Source organism: Peromyscus maniculatus, chromosome 9 (genome assembly GCF_049852395.1).
Source record: "Peromyscus maniculatus bairdii isolate BWxNUB_F1_BW_parent chromosome 9, HU_Pman_BW_mat_3.1, whole genome shotgun sequence".
NCBI lineage: Eukaryota > Metazoa > Chordata > Mammalia > Rodentia > Cricetidae > Peromyscus > Peromyscus maniculatus.
Window position 1 is genome coordinate 4,213,176 of NC_134860.1, and position 13,957 is coordinate 4,227,132.

Sequence of the window (13,957 nt, forward strand, 5' to 3'; positions counted from 1 at the left end):
GACAGCACCTAGACCACCCACTGAACATGGAGAAGCAGAGCTCGTACCTCCATAGAGCCTTCACCTCTATGTGACAGACATGGTACACGAAGGTCCTCTGTATGCGACCAACGGAGAATCATAAACACAAACCCAGCCACAAATCCTTTCATCTACAATGGTGTCGTGCCTCCAAGATATACTAGGGCAACAGTGGCACAAAGCTTGCAGCAGCGACCAACTAATATGTGATTTGACTTAAGGACTGCTCTATGAGAAGAACTGCTGACACTGCTTGGGTGACCAAGAACTTGAGACTAGATACCCCAGGGATCCATCTTAAAACCAAATAATACTGTTCTTTAAAAAAAATCATACTGGGCAGTGGTGGCGCATGCCTTTAATCCCAGCTCTTGGGAGGCAGAGGCAAGGGGATCTCCGTGAGTTCAAGGCCAGCCTGGGCTGCTGAGCAAGTTCCAGGACAGGCTCCAAAGCTACACAGAGAAACCCTGTCTCGAAAAACCAAAAAAAAAAAAAAAAAAAAGAACCCTAGCAATAAAATGACTCCTAAAGACATTCTGCTGTACTCATAGACCAGCCCCTTGCTCAGCCATCATCAGAGAAGCTTCCTCCTGCAGCAGATGCAAATAAACACAGAGACTCACAGCCAGACACTGTTCAGAAAATGAGACACTTGGGAACACTCAGCCCTAAATGGGATATCTCCATCAACTCCTTCCCCTCAGGCCTTAGAGAACCCTGTGGAAGAGGAGGCAGAAAGAGTGTGAGAGCCAGAGGGGATGGAGGGCATCAAGAAAACAAGACCCTCGAATCAACACAATTGGTGCATATATAAACTCAAAAAAAAAAAAAAAAACTGAGGCAGCATGCACAGGTCCTGCATGGGTCTGCATCAGATGGGGTCCTAGGGTTTAAAGGAGAAGTGGATGCATGCCCCTATCCCTAACCAGAAGCAGTCTCCAATTGATAACCACTTGCAAATGAAAATTTAGTTTTCTCCAAAGGAGATTTACTGGGGAAACAAACTACTCTTTTTTTAAAAAATTCATTTATTTATTATGCATGCAGCATGTATGACTGCAGGCCAGAAGAGGGCACCATATCTCATTACAGATGGTTGTGAGCCACCATGTGGTTGCTGGGAATTGAACTCAGGACCTCTGGGAGAGCAGTCAGTGCTCTTAACCTCTGAACCATCTCTCGAGCCCAGGAAACAAACCACTCTTAAGGATAGACTTCATATGCAGCAGTAGATGGCCAACAGAAGATGAATTCAATGGCATCTCTGGAGGTTTCTTGTCTCATAATGTCATGTCAGGGCTTTTTGTTTTTTTTTAATTTTTTATCTTACTTTTATTGTATTTTTTATTATTAAATTTATATTTTACATTAAATTGTATTATTAAAATTATATGTATATAATTTCATATAATGTGTATATATATATATGTTTGTGTGTGTGTCCCTATAGATCATTTGCATACATATTATGGCTTCCAGTTCAGTGTTTTCATCAGATTCTTGAGTGTGCAATGGGTAGGTCTCTATATCCCTGTCCATTTCTTGTACCTTTCCTTGGGCTCTTCTCCTTCTGTTTGTTTATTTTCTCCTATTCCAGTGTGTCGGTTTTTGTCTTGTTTCACTTTATTTCATTTTATTTTTATCCCCTAGAAGTCTGTTTGTTTTCTAATGAGAGACAGAAAAGGGATGGGTATGGCTGGGAGGGAAGGGGGAGAAACTGGAAGGAATGAAGGGAGCAGAAACCAGAATCAGGATATATTATGTGAGGACAAAAAGCAATTTTAATAAAGGAAATAGCATATGTTAAAAATATATGTATATAATAAACCTGTGTTATAGTATTTATTTACATAGTTATAAAATACATTTTAAGGAAAATGGACCTAATTGAAATAATACTCTCGCATGGTTCTCATATTTTATCTGATGTATTGCAGTATTTATTCTAAGTTCACTGAAGTAATTAAAAAATATTTAATACCTGGAGCAACTGTGCAGTGATATAACTAAAAAGACTTAAAAATCAGTTGCTAAAATATATTACATTAACCCCCAAAATAAGAAAGTAAGGGGGGTGAGGCGGAGGTAGCGCACGCCTTTAATCCCAGCACTCGGGAGGCAGAGGCAGGAGGATCTCTGTGAGTTCAAGGCCAGCCTGGTCTACAAAGCGAGTTCCAGGAAAGGTGCAAAGCTACACAGAAAAACCAAAAAAAAAAAAAAAAAAAAAACCAAAAAAAGAAGAAAGTAAGGGAAAACCAAGGAAGAAAAATCACATAAAACATAGAGAGGAATATTAAAAATAAGAAGCACATCAATAATTACTTTAAATGCAGAGTAACTAAATACTGCAATTAAAATGAATATTTATTTATTTTTGGACTAGACAATAAAAGTCATTATCCAACCATGTGTTACCTATAAGAGACATGCCAAATATAAAGACATATGTAAGAAGAAAATTAAAGGACAAAGGAAGAAATACATGTGAACACTGATCATAAGAAACCTAGAATGGCTAGAATAATATTGACCAAAAGGGACTTCTAGATAAGAAGCATTACCACAAACAGAAATGATAGTCCATCATGACAAAATAGTCATTTCCCCAAGAGGAACAGCAACTAAAGGTGAAAGCACCACACAGCCGAGCTCAAAATCATAAGCAGTGAAAAGAGGACGAAGAGGAGGAAGGAATCCTCCGTCACAACTGGAGATCTGGATTCCTCTTCCTCAGCAACTGACAAAACAGATGCACTAGTGAGACATCAGAAATGAGGCCAGGCCTGATGGCGCACACCCTTAGCCCAGTCAAGAGGCAGAAGTAGGCAGATCTCTGTGAGTTCAAGACCAGCCTGGTCTCCATCCAGAGTTCAGGCCAGTCAGAGCTACACAGTGAAACCCGATCTCAATAAATAAGCAAATAAGTCAGAAACAATGTGGAATAGTTAAAAGCACAATCAACCACTTCAACCTGATTAATCTTTATGATAAACACTAAACAGCAATTGAAGAAAATATTATTTTCAAATGCATGTTGGATGTTCATTAAGATGAACTATAAATGGCTCCATAAAACAAGCCACAAAGTTTTTAAAACTAAAAATCTTATTTTAAAGTGTTCTTATTGGTCTCTTTTCTCTTACTATAACAAAATTCCTGAATCTTGGTGTTTTTTCATAAAGAAACTAGGTTTATTTAGCTTTACAGTTGAATCTGGAAGGTCGAGATAGATGTTCCAAACTAGCCTCTGATGATGGCTGCATGGAAACAGAAAGGAGAACCAAGCAAATGGCACGTTCTCAGTTTGAAACAGCTCACTCTTGTAAGGATTAACCAGAGTCCTGCAAGAATTACAGGAACCCCTCCTGAAAGAAACATTTTCCAAATGATCTAATCCCATTGCACTAGGCCGTATGTCTGAGAGGTTTTTACCGACTTTGATGGTTGCCATACTGTAGACCAAGTATATGGTACCTGAACTGCTGGGAGACAAACAGGTCCAAATTGTGAGGTATACCATAATATGTTACATTTTAAATCAATTAGAAAACACTGGGAACCCTCACATATTTGAAAGGTGAGTATAACCCTTCAAAAAACAAAACAAAACCAATGTATCAAAGACGTCACAAGAAGACTAGAAAATATTTTGAACTGAATGAATAGAAGCACACTGAATTATATAGAATGTAACAAAGTCTGGAGGGAAATTTTTATTGCTTATATTTAAACAGAAGAAAAAATTTAAAATCAATGACCTTAGTGCCCGCCTTAAGAAACTAATGAAGACCAAAAGAATGTACAAGGAAGGAAACAATAAACATAGAACAAAAGAGTAACAAAGAAAACAGACCAACAGTATAGAAAAATAACAAATGCAAAAGTTGCTTTGTGGCCTGGAATATAGTTCAGTTACTGAATACCTACCTAGCATGCAGGAAACACTGGGTTTGATCCCCAGATCACACAAAGCCGAGTGTGGTGGCACATGGCTATAATCCCAGCACTTGTCTCAGGAAAAACAACAACAACAACAAAAACTAATTGATGTTGGTGAAGATACTACATACGCGAGTCATTGTACATGGAGGAATCGAGCTGGTGCCAGCTGGGAGCCTCATCCCTGCTGGCTAACTTTCAGACTGCTGGAGGTGATGTGCACACCATCAGAGGAGAAAAGCAGTCATTAATCTTATCCAGATGTGAGCCCTGGGAGTTGCGATAAGGACCAGCCTGGCAAGACCTGCCCACTGCTGCCACAGTGGTATGAATGGTATGGAGTAACCAACCAGTTTCTAATTGGCTTTAAGGCCTACTCTACAAGATGAAATCTACACCTGTCGCTGTTACTGGGGGACCGAGAACCCATGGCTAGACAGGTCATGAACCCTAGAGGAGTACCCACTACTATTATGATGCCAAATGGACACAGTTTTAAACCAGCTCCTGAAGACTAACTGCTGTAGTCACAGATTAGTGCATCTCTCAACTCTCAAGAGAGGAGTTCCTTTCTGCTGTAGGTAGCAGTGAACAGAGAGGCCCACAACTGGTCAGAGCGCCCAGATTCGGACACTACAGATGGTTAGCCTTAATAGGACGCAAATACCACACCCCTCCTGCCAAGGCTTCGGGACCATTGTGGAAAAGAGGGATAACGAGATTGTGAGAGCCGGAGGTAGTGAATAGTGTCAAGGAAATGGTGCCTTCTAGGCGTGACAGAGCAGTTGTGCACACAAACTCACGGTGGTTGTGACGACATGCACAAGACCTGTGCAAGTTCACATTAGACCAAATGTCAGCGTGGAGAGGGAGGAGGGAGGTGGACACAAAGTGCCACCCCTGGCTGAGGAGCTACTGGCAATTGGTAGCTGCTGGGAGAAGGGAAATCTGTATTCTTTAAGGGGTCAAGAACCCGTGGCTAGGTCCACCATGCTGCAGTAAAAGGCCGTATATCCTAGAACATACGGACAAGCACAAACTGCCCTTGATGGGTTTTTTGAAAAGGAAGACACAAAGTTGGATGGGTAGGGAAGGAAGGACAGACCTAAGAGAAGTTAGGGGAGTGGGTGGCTATGATCAAAAGATACTGTATGAAATTCTCAAGAACTAATTTTATCTTTTAATTTTTTCAACTTAACTAATTTTGTAGTGATAAAAAACTGATAAACACCTTAACAAGACAGAAAGCATAAACTGTCAATATTGTAAAAGAAGGGTATACTCTACAGTTCTTGCTGTCTAAGGTTTCTGTCTCAGCAGATTCAACCAACTAGGGATCAACAATGATGGGAGAAATGTGTGTCTGTAACAAACATAGGCAGCTTCTGCATGGTGATTTCTGCTAAGTCTTACAGGACAACTATTGAGATAGATGTTCCATTGTGTTCACTAGGACAAGTGATCTGGAGCCCATCTAAAATAGACATGAGGCAGGGGCCACATGCGATGGTTAATGGCCTCACACTAGGATGATGACTGTACCAAACGCTGCGTTGCTTATTCTACATGTAATCCCTTTACTTTATGCAATATTCTTCCTTTTCTCAAACTGACTTTAAAAATAAAGTTTTATCATTTTCATTGTATTTATTACAGAATGTTTAGCTTTGATATTCTTTGTATTTTCACTCATTTGTTACATGAACTTTATCAATAACATCTGTATAAAGGGGCTTTAAAAATTAACTATGTATGTGTATGTATGTGCCCATGCCGAAGTTGAGCAATAAAATGAAGGCTGTTTGTACTGTCACAGCAGCAAAGTTAAAAATAAAATAAAATAGACAGGAGGATGTGTACAGCTCTGTGCAAATAACTACGATGCTTTATATAATGTGAGCATCCACAGATTTTGCTATCAATGGGAAGCCTAAAGCCAACTCCCCAAGGATACTGGAGAACAACAGTATAATGAAGAAAATTAGTATCAGGAAATATAAGTAGTTTAACAAAGAAAAAATAAGTAGTAGAAAATGAAGGTAGTTTAACAAAATAACAAATTAAATGAAATGACTTCCCACAAAAGCTAAGATTTTCTGAACAAATACAAAACCAAGTAAAAATTTTTGGTATTTCAATGTTTAAAATTGAATGTATTATCAAAAGCCTACATACAAAGAAATCATCAAGTCCATATTGTTTCACGGGTGAACTCTATCAGATGTTTAAGGAAAATGACTGTTACTTTTCTCCAAACTCTTTCAGAACGTCCTGGCTAATTATACAGCCAGCATAATGCTGCTGCTAAAGACTGACAGCCACATTTTAGGAGATAAAATTATATATCATCATGCCTCATGAACAGTATTATAAAATTAAATTCAGCAATCTAGAAAAGGATGAGGCAAACCCTGAATACAATAGAAGTTTAACAATTAAAAAAATCAAAGAATGTAATTCACTATATCAGCAGACTAAACAAGAAAACGTAATATGAGGCTGAGGAGTGCTTGACAAAAATCAACACACATTCAAAATTAAAACTCACAAATCTAGCACAGAAAGGAAATTCCTGGGCTATCAGGATGGCTCAGCAGGTAAAAGTGCTGACAGGCAAGCCTGATGATGTGAGTTTGACCCCTGAGGCCTTCAGTGGAAGGAAGCCCCAATTCCAGAAAGTCATCCTCTGATTCCACACTTGTGTTGTGGCACACACACACACACATACACACACACACACACACACACACACACACACACACACACACAAATAATAATAATAATAATAATAACTATTAGTATTATTAATTAAAACTTAAATTTTCTTTTTAAAATGAAATTTCTAAGGTTGGTGCAGGAGGGAGGAGATAGCTCAGAACAAAAGCATTTGCCCTAAGTTCAAATCCTCAGACTGTATGTAAAAGGCCAGAAAGACAAATATGTGACACAGTCATCTAAAATGGCGACACTCCTAAAGGGTGACGAAAGACGGGGACTGGAAAATCCCTGGAAGCTCTCGGTCCAGCCGACTAGCCTGGCACGCTCAACAGCAGACAATGGGGGGTAGACGATGACAAATGACAGGCGAGGCTGTCCTCTGACCTCCACGTGTACACACGGCACGCATGTGCCCCCATTCACACATAGAAATGTATGCACACCCACCCACATATAACACATATCACAGGCATACAGAAATAAATTAATTTTAAGAAAGAAAGGAAGTCCTCCAAGTTGATGAATAGAATCTTCCAAAAACACCTAGCTAGCAAAACATGGAATGCTCTCCTCACTTTTATTTCTTACTGTATTAGAGGGACTAGCCAGCAGAATTAGACAAGAAAAATAAAGTAATAGAAGTTGAAAAGAAATGAAAGTGCCTGTTCACATATACGTAGAATTCCCAAAAGAATCTACAAAATATTGCCAGAATTAATAAGTCAGTCTATCAAGTTAGCAGTATACGGTTGATGCAGAAAAGTTAATTATAGTCCTCGAAAGTAACAACTACAAAAAGTTCTTAAAATAATTTCCCTTAACAGTCGCATGAAAATTCATGAAATATGCAGTGATAATTTCTCAAAGATATGTGTGAGACCTATACACAGAGAACCACAAAACATGGCTGACAGAACATTTAAAACTTCTAAATGAGAGAAGACTCAATATTGTAAATGCCTACTGCCTAATGAACAACAGTTGATTTTTTTTTTCAGTACAAGTCTTTTTGTTTAGGATCTTGTTTCTAGAGCTGGGTAACTTAGGTCTTACTCATCAGCCTGCCACACTGTTCCCTTTTCAGATACACAGATGCCATCCAAAAACTTTCTGATATCCTTGTTGCTAACTGTTGTGGCTTGCTGAATCAGAGCCGCTGAATTTGAAACAAATTGAATATCATTTCCTTCAAGGATTAATTCATCCTTCTGGGCTTGAGAGGCAGAACAAGCAGCCCCTGTCCTCATCCGAACCCTGCGGATGTATTTTTCACCCCCAAAATTTCAGATTTCAACCAAAGACTCATGCTCCTGAGTAACGACCTTGATGGGGAAGTGAGCATTCACAGACGTCATCTTGTAATGGAAGCTCAGCATAACACCCTTGATCATGCTCTGAATGTGACTGAAGATAGTTTGGACAGTGGCCACTCCCTTTCTGTACCCCCTCCACTTGTCAACCCGGAGCCTCTTCTTTTCTTGCCAAGGAGACTCAGCTCTTCCTTGATGTGACTGAAGTCCCTCTGGCCTTCCCAATGACTGTGTGCCCCTTCAGAGTGATGTCGACATTTTCTGGAATGTCGACAATCTCCTGAGAATGGTCTTCATTCCCACAGTAACTGGGGCAAAGAGCAACAACCGTTGGTTTGCACGTTTCTGTATTTTACAACGCTGTGGAAACAACACAACTTCAATACGGGCTGTGCCTCAAATTTTGAATTTTGACCTTTTCTGGGGGAGGATACACTCTCCCCTGAGGTGCTAGGCAGAGTCAGCAAGCTATGGCTCCTAGTCACCCACATGCTCTCCCAAGAGGAAAGAGCGATGAGACTCCACAGTTGCAGTGCCCCGGGCTGCGATGTTCGGCAGGTCAGCTGCAGCACATGCACTTCTCACTTACAATATTTTCAGCCTATGATTATGGTTATCAGGATAGGAATCCATAGTAAGTTGAGGTGTATCTTTAGTTTTAAGAACACAAATTTAGAGGTCGGCAAGAGGCTGGCTGATGAGTAAGACCTAAGTTTACTCATCAGGTAAAAGCACTTGCCACCAAGCCTGACAGCCTGAATTCCATCCTGGAACCCACATGGCTGAAGGGTTGGACCCCGTAAGAGAACGGACTCCAACAAAGTGTGTTCCGACGACTTCTACATGCACACTCTTGTGTGCACGCATTTGCACACGAGACACTAAAAAGAGTGACACTAAATAAATACATACATAGTAAATAGGTAGATCAATGTAATTTTAAAATAACGCAAACTTGCAGCACCTACACTGCCTAACAACATGTAGCTGAGATGATCCACACAGTGTGCTGAGCACACAGAAGTGGATCAGTGGGGCACTATCGGGTAAGGAGGTAGATTAGAACCTGCCTGCTCATGATGCCCTGAGTGTAAAGAGTTAAAATAACCAACAGACTGTTTTAAACACTGAAAGAGAGGGCGGACATCTAAAGTTCACAGAGCAGAAAGCTGGGCAGCTGGGGCGGGTGGACAAGAGACATAGAGCCCGGCCACACGGCTCTATCGTGGGTCTAAGGCAGGAAGCCTCCTTGATCTAAGGGGAAGGGGGAGGGCAGGTTGGTGAAGACAGTCCTAGCACAGGACACGCCTCCAGTTCTCCAAAGCCTCAAATCCAGTGACTCCTTCAGAGGAATAAGTCAGCAGTGCAGAGCAGTTTCGTGTGGTCCCTTCTCGTGTGTCAGAGAGCTGTGGTTGGCTGCCATCTGAGAAGAAACCTAGTATTCTACCTGGGGGGCCTTTACAAGTCAAAGGGCGTGGTGATGAAGATAGCCTGTCACAGACCCCAGAGGAAGAGCCAGTGGTGGGAGGCAGTCACGGATGGAAAGGACCAGATGCTAACACGCTAAAACACTCAGGCACAGGAGGCTTGCCCCCAGCCGCTTACACAGGGTGAGGTAGCCTGCAGTGGGTGGCTGGACCCTAACCTCGTCACTCTGTAGCCTGAGAGCCCCACACTTGAGATCAGTGGGGATCAACCTCCAGAGACAAATCCACAAGCAGTTTCAACCCCAAATTGGTCGGGAAACTGACACTCCACTGACCTGATAGCCATAGCCTTGTCCCTCAGGAACCGATAAATGCCCAGCAAGTCTTAGGATTACAGAAACGGGCCTGTCTGTATGGACCTTAGTGCTGGGCTTGCTTCCCAGAATTCCATTCCACTTGGGAGAAAACTTCTTGGCCCAAACATAAGTCTCCTGGGGTATACACACTGGGGCATCTTGGGAGGCGAGAGGACCTGGCCAGCCCTCAGAAAGCAAAGCTTGGGGTGATAAAGGCCCACCCGTACGCAAAGAAGGGAAGTTACCAAAGTAAACACCATGCTGGTAGGCATCTGACACTTATCCCATCCAAGATAACACCCCGTAAAATCACAGAAAAGATAAAAGGATTCGAGTGGCCCTTTCTATCACACATCCACCCAGCAGACTCCAAATTTAAAGAACCCAGTCGAGGAGGAAATCAAACCTTCATTCTCCTCTCCCTGCCTCATGGTTTCTCTTTTATTCCTTGAGTATATCTACACTTTTATAGATATAATTTTATCATATATATTTTGTTTGTTTGTTTGTTTTGAGTCAGGGTCTCACTATGTAAGCTGTGCCTGTCCTGGATCTCACTCTGTAGCCCAGGCTGTCCACAAACTCACAGAGAGCTGCCTCCCTCTGCCTCCTGAGTGCTGGGCTTAAAGGCATGTGCCATCATGCCTGGCTTCATATATGTTGGTTTTTTTTTTTTTTTTTTTTTTTTTTTTTTTTTTTTGGTTTTTCGAGACAGGGTTTCTCTGTGTAGCTTTGCGCCTTTCCTGGAGCTCACTTGGTAGCCCAGGCTGGCCTCGAACTCACAGCGATCCGCCTGGCTCTGCCTCCCGAGTGCTGGGATTAAAGGCGTGCACCACCACCGCCCGGCTCCATATATGTTGGTTTTGAGGAAATCTTTTTTGAAGTTTTTACTCCCCTTCTATCATTATATATTTCATTTGCGTATTTTTTTTCCTTGTTGGGTAATCATACGAGGTTTTTATTTTTCTTTCTTTAATCTTTTGTACTTTCTTCTTCTGATTCATTTTTTAAACTTGTTTAAAAGATTTTTTATTTTTATTTTATGCATATGAGTATTTTGTCTGCATATAATATGTATGTGTTCCATATTTTGTGTCCATTGCCAATGGAGGCCAGAAGAGGACACTGGATCTCCTGGAACTGGAGCTAAGCTGTGAGCCACCATGTGGATGCTGGATACTGGGCCTCAGTCTTCTTCAAAAGTGCTGAGTGCCCTTAACTTCTGAGCCGGCCCTCCTCTTCCGCTTTTTAACGTTCTTCTCCACTCACTTTTCCTCTTCTCCTTTCATTTGGCCTCACTTCTGCTCTGCTTTTCTTCTCTCCCCATCACCTTCTTCTCTCTCACATGCGTACGGCTTCCACAGTTACCCGAAAGCATTTGAAAACTTTGCAGCGGCCTGCAGTATCTTCTGCGTTTCTGTCCTGCCGTGTTGGTGTGCGTTCGCGGGTTTTCATCAGTTCTGACGGCACGTCTGTACCTTGTACAGTTTGCTCTGCTCGCAGTTACAACAGCTTCTTTTCTCTCCTCTGAGTGGTACTAGAGACTGAGCCCTCAAGAGCAGCCTTCCTGCTAATTTTCCCAAACAACTGAAGAGATATCTAAGCCAAAGATGCTCAAATTGCAACACAGAGCACAAAGAACACGAAAAGCCAAGTCACATGACTCCAACTGAAGATGATACCTCCTCAACTACCAATTTTAAAGGTATAAAAATGGATAAAATGCCAGGTGAAGAATTCAAAAATTTGCTTGTATAAATCATCAGTGACATAAAAGAGGATACAAAAGAAACAGATGAATGAAGTAAGGAAACCCAAGACCTGGAGAAGAAAGTCAGAAATATATGTGAGGAAATATGTACCAGAAACTAAACAAAGAACCTAACACTTTGGGGAAAGTTATGTAAGAGTTGGGGATGTAGCCAAGATGTGGTGCTTGTGTTGGGCACCACAGCCCTGCTCAGTCCTCAACACCGCATAAATGGAACGTGTGGAGACTCGCAATCCTAGCGCTCAGGAAGTGGAGTAAGAAGGACCAGAAGTTCAAGGTCATCTATATAGCAAGTTCAAGACCGTCCTAGACTACATGACACCGTGTCTAAAAAGAAAAACAAACTAAATAAAAATGTTAAAAATTAAACTCAATAAATCAAATAAAAATAGTCAAAAAGCAATAATAATAATAATATCATCAATAGATCAGACAAAGCAGAATAAACAATGTCAGGGATATAGGACAAGGCTGAGGACACAGTATATACAGACATAAACTCAAAAACTAAATGAATCAGGCAGAGATATAATAACAGCATATCTTTCAACAGAACCCCCAAAACCAGGAAATCATTAAGTGATGCATTTCCAGCCCTGAAAGCAAACAAATGCCAACCCAGACTGTTACATCCAGTAAAAACATCCTTTAAAACCTGTGGGAAAATAATATTCCCAAACAAAGGCAAACTAAAGCAACTCACATGATCACCAAGCCATGGGTGTAGATGATATTTAAAGATATCCTAAACCTGGAGATGAAACAAAGATAGTCCCAGCTGTGGTGGCATGGTAAAGATGAAATTCACAAGAAGAAAACGTGAACAGAAGGGAACTAAGAAAGAATGCATCATGTCCACCACAGTAATCCATCCACACCTTAATCAGATAGGGGAGAGAAAAAAGGAACAAACAAATCATAGACTAACTGACCAGAAAACAATTAAAAATCACAGGAAACAGTAAATATCTCTCAATAACAACTCCAAATATAAATGATGGTCTCAATTCCACAATGGATAGACACATACTAGCTGAATGTATTAAAAGCAAGATCTATCAGTTGTCTCCAAGAAACATGCCTCACTGATGAAGGCACTCAATAGACGAAAAGAAAAATGATGGAAGTCAATTTCCAAACACTGGAAGTCAGAAACTAAGCCAGCACGATATCTGACAAAGTAAGTGCTGAATCAAGAGTACTCCAAAGAAACAAAAAAAAGCCACTCAAAATGAATAAAGAGAACATTCCTCAAAGAGATACAATGATTATAAATATGTTGTTTACCCAATTATTGGAATTCCCAATTTCATAAAACAGAAGCTAATAGGTCTGGGAGGACATATAGATCATGATATAAAGAGAATTGGGTGACTTCAACAGCCTACTTATGCTAACATGTCACCCAAGTTAAAAATCAGCAAAGAAACTTGAGAGTTAAATTGCACCATAGATCAAATGGACGTAACAGATATATATGGAATATTCCATCTAACAAACACAAAACATGCATCCCTTGGAACTTTCTCTAAAAAAGATCACATTTTAATCCACAAATCGCTGCTTATGAAATAACAAAAGAATCAAATAGTTATTTGTATCTTATCAGATTACAGTACAATAAAATTGGAAAGAAAAGCTACAGAAACTACACAAATATGAAAATGAAAGCACAACTTACCAGAAACGCTGTAAGATGGCTAAGACAGATCAAAGAGGGAAGTTTATAGCTATGAGCATTTACCGTAACATACTGAGATTTCCAATAAATAATATAGCTCATGGCCTTACGAGAGCAAAGCCAACCAAACCTCAAAGCAGTGGATAAAAGAATTAATAAAATCCAGATATTAATAAACTAGAGGAGAAGTAAATGATATAGAGAAGAGACGAAACAAAGAGTTAGTTCTGAGGAAACACAAATAAGACTGACAAACTCACAGCCAAACCAACCAAAAGAAATGGAGAGAAAACACATATTGGTAAATTTACAGATTCAATGGGAGATATCAAAAACAGAGATCAATAAAATTCAGAGAGTAATTAGGAAATATTTGAAAATACATATCCCACCCCTCAAAATTGGAATGTCTAGAAGAAATGGATAAATCCCTAGACACACATTACCTACCCAAATTAAGTGAGGAGGATATGAAGAACTTAGAACTCTCAGAAGCATCGAGACTGAAGCTCTGATCACCTCCTAACAAAGGCAGGTGGGTCCCAAGAGCTAGCATGCCAGCCAGCATACCTGGGACAGTGAGGTTCCAGTTCACTGAGAGACACTGTCTCAGGGCAGTGTGGCAGACAGCTTTGGAGGAGGACATCTGAGATCCTACTCATTAGCATACTAGTGTTCGGACCACACATACAACAGACCAAAAAAAGCATGAATGTCCTATTTATATTTACACA

At 40.6% G+C, this 13,957-nt stretch overlaps 1 protein-coding gene and 1 pseudogene across 1 annotated transcript in view; both read right to left on the reverse strand.

The window, feature by feature from the left end:
• The window catches only part of Cacna1d (calcium voltage-gated channel subunit alpha1 D), a 462,187-nt gene that overhangs the window by 327,430 nt on the left and 120,800 nt on the right, over nucleotides 1–13,957 (reverse strand). The gene's annotated exons all lie outside the window — the stretch shown is intronic.
• Nucleotides 7,650–11,226, reverse strand: LOC102912261 (large ribosomal subunit protein uL6 pseudogene; annotated as a pseudogene).